The sequence below is a fragment of the Aplysia californica genome, unplaced genomic scaffold (assembly GCF_000002075.1).
Source record: "Aplysia californica isolate F4 #8 unplaced genomic scaffold, AplCal3.0 scaffold00149, whole genome shotgun sequence".
Lineage (NCBI taxonomy): Eukaryota > Metazoa > Mollusca > Gastropoda > Aplysiida > Aplysiidae > Aplysia > Aplysia californica.
In genome coordinates, this window is record NW_004797419.1 from 1,231,837 (window position 1) to 1,242,074 (window position 10,238).

The 10,238-nt window shown below is 40.9% G+C and overlaps 1 non-coding gene across 1 annotated transcript; it reads right to left on the reverse strand.

Moving 5' to 3' along the window:
- Window positions 1-9,202: 9,202 nt before the first annotated feature.
- Window positions 9,203-9,304, reverse strand: LOC118477593. Its single transcript, XR_004858482.1, has one exon. It is a non-coding gene; the product is annotated as a U6 spliceosomal RNA (small nuclear RNA).
- Between the last annotated feature and the right edge of the window lie 934 nt (window positions 9,305-10,238).

Genomic DNA, 10,238 nt, shown 5'->3' on the forward strand with positions numbered 1-10,238 from the left:
ACACACACACACACACACACGCGCGCACACACACACACACTCACAGCAAACAGCACACTTTACGTTTCTCTTCACACCTCAATTTATAATTAAACCGAAGCTCTTGAAGAAAACATCTCCGCACAAACACATACAAAACAACGTACACCCCTAAGAGAATAACCCTCTCGCTCTTACACCAGCGCACAAAAGCCTGTCCTAGCGGGAGTGAGCAGAAACTGGCAAGGTAAAGAGCTGGACAGCAGGAGCCCTTAGATTTGAACCGCCCTTCCCTGGCAGGGAATTTATTAGACACAGGATATCGCATTCACACTGAGCGCGTATCTTATGCTTAATTACAGGTTGTCAGATGCAAATACAGGATAGTTGCAAATCGGTTTCTATTCAACCTCTAGGAATAAAAAGACGCACATTTCTGTTCCTCACGTTTCCGTCAATAGAGCAGCCGTAGGTTGCTATTTTCCAGGAGAGCAGGAACGAGAGAGTTTCTGGTGCATTGATTTTAATATGTGAGAATCCAAAATCGCAGGTTACATCAATTGAAGTTTTCTGCTTTTTCTTTTGATTTGTTATTAATGACGTGGTCATGTGAACTGGCCCAAAAAGAACAATTTTACGTCGTCTCAAGGACTACAAAAACGTCTAGACAAACTTGTTGTCAATATATATTATCATTACGCCTGGAGCGAGGAATCTTTTCCCTATTTGCGCGTTCATGATGTTTGCAATATGCATTTCATAAAAAGGCAACTGTGGACAAGGATGAGTTGGCAATTTTTCAGATACGATTTTTAATCAAGTTTGCTGAATTTAAAGTGCATGGCTTTTTTGTTTGCTATGGTTTGGACGTTGGCACTATTTTATCCTTAACTAAGTCCTTTCGAAGGCGGGGTTAGAACTTGTGCATTTGTATTTTTGGGTTGTTTTGTTGCTGTTTCCACTCTTGTTGATGTTGTTTTTTTGGTTGTTTTTGTTGTTCTGTTGTCGTTGTATTTTCTATTGTCGTCGTCCTCGTCGTCGTCGTTGTTGTTGTTGCTGTTGTTGTTGTCGTTGTTGTTGTTGTTGTTGTTGTTGTTGTTGTTGTTGTTGTTGTTGTGGTTGTTGTTTCCATTATTGTTGATGTTTCTATTATTGTTCTTCTTACTTCAACTTCTATTATTACAGTTGTCGTTGTTGTTGTTATTGTTGTTGTGTTCGCTTTCATCGTTGTTGTTGTAGTTGTCGTTTTTTGCTAAATTAGACCTTTGCTTTACATTTAGCACAATAAAGAGCAAAGCAGAGTACAAGTTACAGAATCACGATTCAAACATTACGCCACTAAATTATGGCAAATCTCTTTTATCGTCAAATTACTATGATATTACTGGAAGGCACAAGGCAAGGAACGTCAGAATGTTATTCTAACGGATGAAGATACTTGCTCTGATGCAGCTGCTATTGCTGCTTTTTTTCACACTGTCAAGTGTATATATGGTTGTGGTTATTACAACACACACACACACACACACACACACACATACACACACACACACACACACACGCACACACACACGCACACACATGCACACACACGCACACACACACACACTCACACACACACATACACATACAAAAATCACACACGCACTCACACACATACACATATACACACATACACACACACATGATAGCACGCATACACACATAGACAAAAAGAGATAAAGTATGGGTAAGAAACAGGGAGAGAAGAAGAAGAAGAAGAAGAAGAAGAAGAAGAAGAAGAAGAAGAAGAAGAAGACATTGCTTTGGTTGCAACAAGACAAAAATAAAAAAAGCAGATAAGGAGACCAGCCTATGCCCTATACAGTGAACGATTAGATACAATTCACTTCCCACAAGGACATAACCGCGCGATCATGAGACACACAGACCGTATGGCCCTGAAAGAGAAACCAGCTTATATCAGGACATTAACAAAATGCCGAAGTCATATAACAACTCTGTTAACACCAAGCTTACTCCTAGACATTACAGGTTACAAGCAACAAAAACCATCTTTATATTTTCTTTCTTTTTTATGTGGTCCCCCCTTAGCATACAAAATAAGGGGGCTCTCGTGGCCTAGAGGTTAAGGTGTTCACCTTTCATTCGAAAGGTTCAGGGTTCGAATCTGGATAGCGACGGAAACTTTTCTTGTCTAAAATTTTCTCCTTTCACATCCTTTCCTGCTCTCCAACAATGTTCTGTCGTCTCCTTTCGTCTCCACTTTCTGCCCCCACCTCTTACTTCCTATTTTTTCTACTGCTTCTCCTTGGCTCCTTTCTACTGCTGTTATTCAGCCACAGCCCTGATCATATGGTAGTTAAGATCTGCATTCATGTTTGAAAGTATGGCATCACGCTGACATGCAGAAGGCAACGTTTTAGAGAGGCACGATATAGGTGATTTAAAGATTTGGGCATCGTGTAAGTGAAACTGTATTTTCACCAAACGTACATGTACCTGTAAGGTATAAAAGTAATAAAATTAGCAGTACGAAATGACTTTTAGAAATATCTCTTTTCTCTTCCTCATTCTTTAGATATAGAACATATGTTTCAAAATTGGATTAAAAAAGTAAAGTTATATGATTACAAAGAAAACATTCCAACTTATTCTGGGAAAAGTCCAGTATTCCAGTAGCAAGCATCCTTACCTCCAGACGTTGTCCCCCCTGACAATCGACACCTCTGAAATCTCCCAAAGTCCTGGGGTCATTCTGATGGCCCCGCCTCACCGAGCATGAAATTCAAACTTTGCGTTTATGATGAAGACACATAATGTGGATTCCATGACCTTTTTTGTTGGACTTGCCTCAGGTTAGAACCGGATCCCGTTCCCAGAGGGGCGAGCATTGTGGGCAAACGGAGAGCGGACGGTCTAAACTTACAAGCAAACAAACGCCAAAACGACAGGATAGCGGCCGGGGTTTATTTTCTTTCTCTTGTTGTCACTAAGCCCTGCGAGCGCCTTTGAATCTGAATACGATTTTCATAGTGTTGGAGAGGATTCTTGGCGTACTGGGGCTATTTGGAGAGAATGTTTATCTTTTATCAAGCGAGTGGGTGTGTCTTTGGACAAGCAGGAATTTTAATGTTCGGGAATTTGAATGGAAGCGAATTTGTCCTTGGTCGTACTTGGACAACATCCTTATAAAGTCTGTGTTGTAATTGAGGGTACGACAGAGTTTGGGACAAGCCATAGGAATGTTTTTTTTTTTCTAATCTTTTCTTTTTCTAACCCAAATCATGTTACACGTTTCCCCTGAAACCAAATACATTTTAATTACTTTAAAAACATTGCCATGAGGTTACTTGATGCCAGTCGTTGGTTAGTTTCATGCCTTTACTTGTTGTCTCAACTCATCGGCACTTTCATTGGCTTTTGAAAGGTGTTGTTGACTCATTCAACGAAAGGAAAAGGAGAGTTGGAACCAGTCTGGAGATGAAAGAGAAAGCGTAATCATGAAAGTATAATATGCAATAAGATGCAACACCACACAGAATTTCTATCATTTCATTGTACACTCAGCAACCGTCATCTTCTAGCACACCTTGGCAAAATTAGCCACATAATTCCTCTCCATATGACGTAAAAGCTGAGGCACAATGACTATCATCTGTTGTGACAAAAAAGTGCAAGTCTTTTGCTATCATTGACGGTCAGTAAACCGGGAAATGCAATAGTCAGAAATTACGCAAGTGCTGTCTTCCGTGGCTCTAGCAGAGTCGGCTATCCTGTTTTTTTAAAGAGCCTTGGCCACCACAACTATAGGTATGACCACACGAGTGCTTTCAGGAGGTGTCTTATTGTCACGATTATAGAATGGGATTTGTTTACATTCTTTTTTTCTTTTTTTTTTTTTTACTCATTTGACATTTAACCTAATATGTCTTTAAGCAGAAAAAAACATACACAAATAGCCAGTACAACTTGATGACAAACAATACAGTTAGAAAACTGAGCTGATCAGGAGGAATGACAGCAGAAAGTATAGGACACCATGATCATCAATGTCTGCCATAGACCTGGCAAACGAAAAAAGAAAAAGACTTTCGTAACGATATGGGTAAGTCCAATGCAAATATGAATTTTACATTTGAGAAAAAAGCGATTCGATCATTTCAGTATTTTGTTTTATTTTACGGTTAATATATAATGTTGGTGTTTGCGTAGACAAATACACCATTTTTATCCTGCTCAGGAATTAAACGATTTTACGATCTTTGACAAGGTTGGATTAGGTACTTTCACGATTTAGTCTGTGGCAATATCTATTTCAGGAGTTGCTTCCTTCAATTCAAAGTCGTTTGTTCATGGTATATATGTTTTTCTGTTATCTTCTAAGTTCATTCTTACTGCCACTCTCGGTGATAGGTCTACCACAAACCTAATTTTACCCTTTGGGTCCTAGTCTCCCTTGTGTTTAGTTTACCCCTGAGCCCCAGAGCCCCAGGCCTATTATGGACAAAATAGAAATTCTGTCCTTTTTTAAACAACCAAACTCATACAAAACAAACCATTCGTAAAAAAAAAAATATACACAAAAAACAACCCCCCACCCCCAGCCCAACCAAACCTCCCCCTCCAACAACATCAAACAAAAAGCACACAATATCAACAAAACACAAAACAACGCTAAATCAGAAGCGTTATAAATAATATGTGAATAAAGAACAGGAACTCTCATTGATTTCATACCGTTGTTACAAAAATCTACGAGCATTGTACACAAAACACATTTTGCACTTTCGGCAATCGTCCAAATTGGGACTCCACTCCTGATTTGGTGATCGTCGAAATTGGAATTGATTGGGTAACATTACCGATGAACGCGCCTAGAGATATGTAACAGAAAGGCACCAAGATGACACCCTGATGATCTCCCCTGCAACAGATAGAGGAGAGAATTCACGAATCCTATCACCAGTTTAACACCTCTTTGCAGTATTGTACAGAGGTCTGGTCTGTGGGAGATAAACGGTTATCCACCCTGGTCTGGGGCACAGAACAATGAACATCAAACAAACCTGACCTCGACTGACCTTACATAAACACTGGAGCCAGCTTGACCAACAGGCTACCACATGCTTCGAATTCCCAGACCCCCAGTGCAAACTAAACGCGATAAAGGCAATAGAAGTGATCAAAGGAAAGTGCTGGTGTCTATAATCACCGTCTGTTTTTCCTCTCAAGTCACGGCTCTTAGCAACTGCAGAGGTTTTTCGTGCCTTACAAGGTTCGCCTTATTAGTGAAATGGCGTGAAGTCTGAGGGGAGGGGAAGAATAAATGTGCTTGGTCATTATATTATTTTGGGTATAGGTTGCTTCGTGGCGCTTGGGGGTTGGGAGGGAAGTAGTACTACAAGGGTTACTGCTACTTCATCCTCTCTCTCTCTCTCTTTCTTTCTCTCTCTCTCTCTCTCTCTCTCTCTCTCTCTCTCTCTCTCTCTCTCTCTCTCTCTCTCTCTCTCTCTCCCTCTTACTTTCGCTCTCTGTTTCGCTGTCTCTTTGCCTTTATTTCTCACCTCTACCCCCCCCCCCCCCTCTCTCTCTCTCTCTCTGTTTGTCCTTCTGCCCACCTCTATCTCTCTCTGTCTCATTCTTCGTTTTTATCCCTGTCTCTCTCACTCTTTCTTCCTCCCTCTGCCGCTCTCTCATTCTCTCTCTTTCCGTCTCTCATCATCTCTAGACATTGCGTGTTTTAGATGGCATTTGGACTGTAATTTTTTTTATCAATGTCCTAGCAAAGAGGTCAGAGAACTTACTGGCTCTCAATATGTATGACTAACCAGATTAAACTGCTGGTACGGACGACCTTTCCTGGTATATGAGTGATTCTGGCAGTCATCCGCACATAAATGCCTAGCAGACGTGTTCTTTCGTATGGCAGTTTTTTTTTTCTGCAACAAGCGTATATGTTTTCAAATCGTTTGACCTGCTGTGATCACCGAGAAAGAGATATTATATACAATTTTCTCCAAGACTTCTATTCCACCCCCCCCCCCCCCCCCGAAAAATATTGAAAGATGAGAAAAAACCCCACCCTAAAAGAAAACCAAAACACCAAAAGATAGACAAAACAAAACTGTAACAAGACAAAGAAAAAACAAAATACAAAAACAAAAGCAACAAACGAAAAATCCAAACAAACAAACCAGGAAAATGGACAAATAAAAGCGACAACAAACAAAACAAACAAACATTAAAACCACACAAACAGCAAAAAGTAACGAAAACAACCTAAACCTCCACACAAACTTTAAAAACACAGCACTACGTCCCACCCGGAACATGGCGTACTTTAACGTTATTGAAATGCCAGTTTATATTCTTGCATTCCTTCTAATCGAAAGTTTCCAAACTTCGCATTCCCTCCCCTGGGCTGAACAATTGAGTCCAGTGTTGACTAGCTCAGTACGCTGCCGGAAAGGTGAAGTAGCAACAAGGGGCGTAAAGCCCTCAACGCTATTATTCACAGTTTCCGTCTGTGTCGAATTGCAAGTACTCTTTAGCAATTTTCTGAAGTGAGGAAAAATAAGGTAAAGTACCTTTTCTGAACGCGCAGGCTCGGATAGTCGCAGATCAAACAAGGGAAGAGTTCATTTCTGTTACATTTCCAGTTACAGTTTAACATAGAGAGTAGAAATTGAAATGAAATTTTCGCAAACCTTTTCAAATAGACCCATTTTTATTAGGGCTGAAAATCAATCTAATTAATATTAGGTTTATTTTGCTGTTAAACTTTAACTACCCCCACCCTCTCTCACGTCAGTTCAATTTTCTTTTCTATTTTTTCTTTTCTTTTCTTTTCTTAAAAAAAAAAATAGTTTTCAATCACCCTGAAGAACAACCAAGGTTTAATGAAATTATCCTGATCGGATAACTGGCTTCATGAGCCTATCAGCATGGCAAGATTAACTCACTGGGGACTCGCCGACATTTTGCTCATTCAACAATGTTTGGAGACACGCTGTTTTGGGGTACTTAAGAAAAAAGTATAACTTTGCTTTTTTTATCTGACAGGCAAAACAAGTTTCTAAGTTGTGTATGATGGTTTGAAATGTGCCCCAACTGTGCTTCTTGTCTGCTGCTGATCGGATAATATTATTATTATCATAAAGTGTCCGCTACGTCTTTAGACAGTTAGAGAAGAGGATTTTGCCGGTGATAGGTAGGCACTCTGGTGTGGCTCGTTCTTTTCCCCCTATCACACTCTATCCTCATGATTACTCCTTCTTTTTTGTGTTTGTTACTCTCTTGTAACACATCTAATCTTCGGCACTTATATGACCTTATTGTGTTGCTAGTGTCGTGAAACTCTTTCTAAAACTAAACCAAAGTGAAGAAGCGGGCCGAACCGTCATGTCGTCCCAGACCGGATGAACCTTGCTACTGTTACTGGTGTACTGCCTGAATACAGTCTGTGACCCTTGAGTGGCCGTGAGGTCACATTGCACACTGGATGGGCCAATTAACCCTTCAATCCCTCACACGTTACCCCCCCCCCCCTCTCCCTCTACCCCCTCCCCCCCCCCTTTTCTCTCATTCTCTCCCTTTTCTGGGTGTAAAAAAGCTAATCCTGTGGACTGTGTCTGGAATGGTGGCATTGTCTAGTGAAGAACCAGCGACACGCCCGTTAACCTGCTCCACAAGGAGGCTTCCGTGCTCTTAAGACTGGTACACCTTGATTAAGACGACAACTGCCCGCCCCCAGGGGCAATATTGATTCTTGTCCCTGTGCAAACTGACTCAAACATGCGCCTCTGTCGCCCTGGGTGTTCAGACTGCGCGCTGCGGTTGACAAAACGCAACTGCTACTGCTAAAGGCGCCATTCTTACTGTATGTAAACCCTTGTTTGTCTTTACGAAACCGTGGCTACTAAAATAAGCCTCGCTGCCCTTGCATGTTTGCCTTTTACGAAATCGCGGCTAAAACATTGCGCCTTGCTGTTTGTAGGCTGCCCGGGCGTGAGGTGAGGGGGGAAATACCAAAGGGGATCAGCGGGGGACTATTTGAGTAAGCCAGAATCATGCTAGGAAAGAGTTAGGATGGATTTTTTGCCCTTTAGGAGATCAAAAGACATTAATAGTAAAAAGGTTGAACTTAGAAGTCATTTTTAGACCTTCTTGAGTTTAGAAAACACCCCAACAAGAGATCCAATTTTAAACTATTTACATTAACGCCCCCTTTTCCATTTTCGATGTTTCCTAACTACACTCAAGTGCCAATTTTGCTTTAAGCATAATATTGTATAACTTCACACGTATTCTGTTATTTTTCTTTACCCCATATTCTAAATTCATAAGTAATCCTATCGGACCACAAGACTGATCGGAAAAGATCTCGCTTTTTTGAGAGATGACTTCAATTCCACGCCACTTTTTAAAGTTGTTCACATTTTAATCGGAACAAATTCATTTCGCTGCGTCGGTAGCCTAATGGTTAGGCTACCGGACTCGTAATGGTGAGATTGCAGGTTCGGGGGTTCGAGCCTCAGCTCGGTTCGACGTTGTGTCCTTGAGAAAGGCATTCTACACGAACTTCCCACTTGGCTCGGTCCTATCGGAGACGGACGTTAAACTAGGAGGTTCCGCCCCTTAAATAACCTAACAGTGTTGATAGAGGCGTTAAACCCATACCATTTTTCACCAGATTCATTTCCTATTCAAAGATTCTATTTCTTAAGGCAGCCTATTCTTTGGAAAAATTTGATTTCCTGATTTACAGAGAGAATATTGGGCGCTACTTAGTGGCCACCGGAAGTGTTCACTTTCAGAATAACATTGAGTTACAATCAGAATACTAAGTATGTATCTACCTTAACATTATTATTGTTTATTGTATTACTATTCATTTATATTATGCATGTGGCTGTAAGCCTGTGCGTGTGTGTGTGTGTGTGTGTGTGTGTGTGTGTGTGTGTGTGTGTGTGTGTGTATGAGTGTGCGCGTGGTGAAACACCAAACCAATGTGCCAGGATCTGGACAAGAAAGATGCATCTTAAGCTTCATCTCAGTGCTAGTACTTAGACCAAAAGAAAACAATGTGGGTTGTTGGCGGGACCTTTGATGTGTTTTGCTCCTTTTTTCCTATCATACCCTTTTCGTCCTATCTCCCCTCCTTTTGTTTCGTGTGTTACTCTCTTATAACACCTCTTTTTTACTTATTTCTTTGCTTTAAAAAAATATGGAACGCTTCACGAACTTGCGTATCATCCTTCGCAGGGGCCATGCTAATCTTTTCTGTATCGTTTCAATTTTAGTATATTTTGTACTGCATGAACAGTACTTTGGTAACTCCTCTAATCTTCGACACTTAAGTGACGTACATAATGTAGCAAGGACGGTAAGACTCTTACTAAAACTAAAACGGGAAAAGACTAAAAAAACAAAACAAAACAACAAAAACAGAAACAGTTCATAGTCTAGTTCAGTGAAGGGTATGCGTTGTTTTCGGAAGGGTACGTAGCAAAAAATTATTTTTTTTAAATGCGCCTGAACGGGACGACACGCAGCACAGTATGAACGTCTTACCAAAGTCACTAAGGAGGACACTGTTAGAGTCAGTCGACAAGAGGACGACGAAGAAAAAAAACTGGTCCGACAATATAATACGGGGTGCCCACTACGGCTGGATTGGACCGATCGCCCGACTCGATAGCCTGAAACTGAAAACAAACACGTTTGTTTTTGAGGCGACCGAGATCGGGCCCGATCGGCTGAACCCATCAGTAGTGGGCACCTCGTATAAAAAAAGAACTTACTCGTTTGTCGACCAGAGTACTCGATGGGACAACGGAAAGAGGGACATGCAGAAATATCCCAACATCTTCATCGCTCAGTTTCCCCCGACGACGTAAGCCAACGGGGCGAGTGAGTGGGTGAGTGATGTAGTAATGTTCAGCTGTTTACAAAGACCCAATGTCTCAACACCTGTCGCTAACAAAAAGGGAGATGTTATTAAAGACTTTGACATTTTTTTATATTGAAGCCTTATTTATAATATCTTTTTAAAAATGTCTGGGTCATCGCACCACAAAAAGAAAAACAACATTTCCCCCAAACCAACCAACAAAAAAACCAACAACAACAAAACAAACAAACAAAAGTACAAACAAGTAAAAGACCCAAACATTCCCCAGGGCCAAAAAAGCAAGAAAAAAACGAAAACAAACATTCCCTCTTTTAAAAACAACAACAACAACAGCAATAACAGC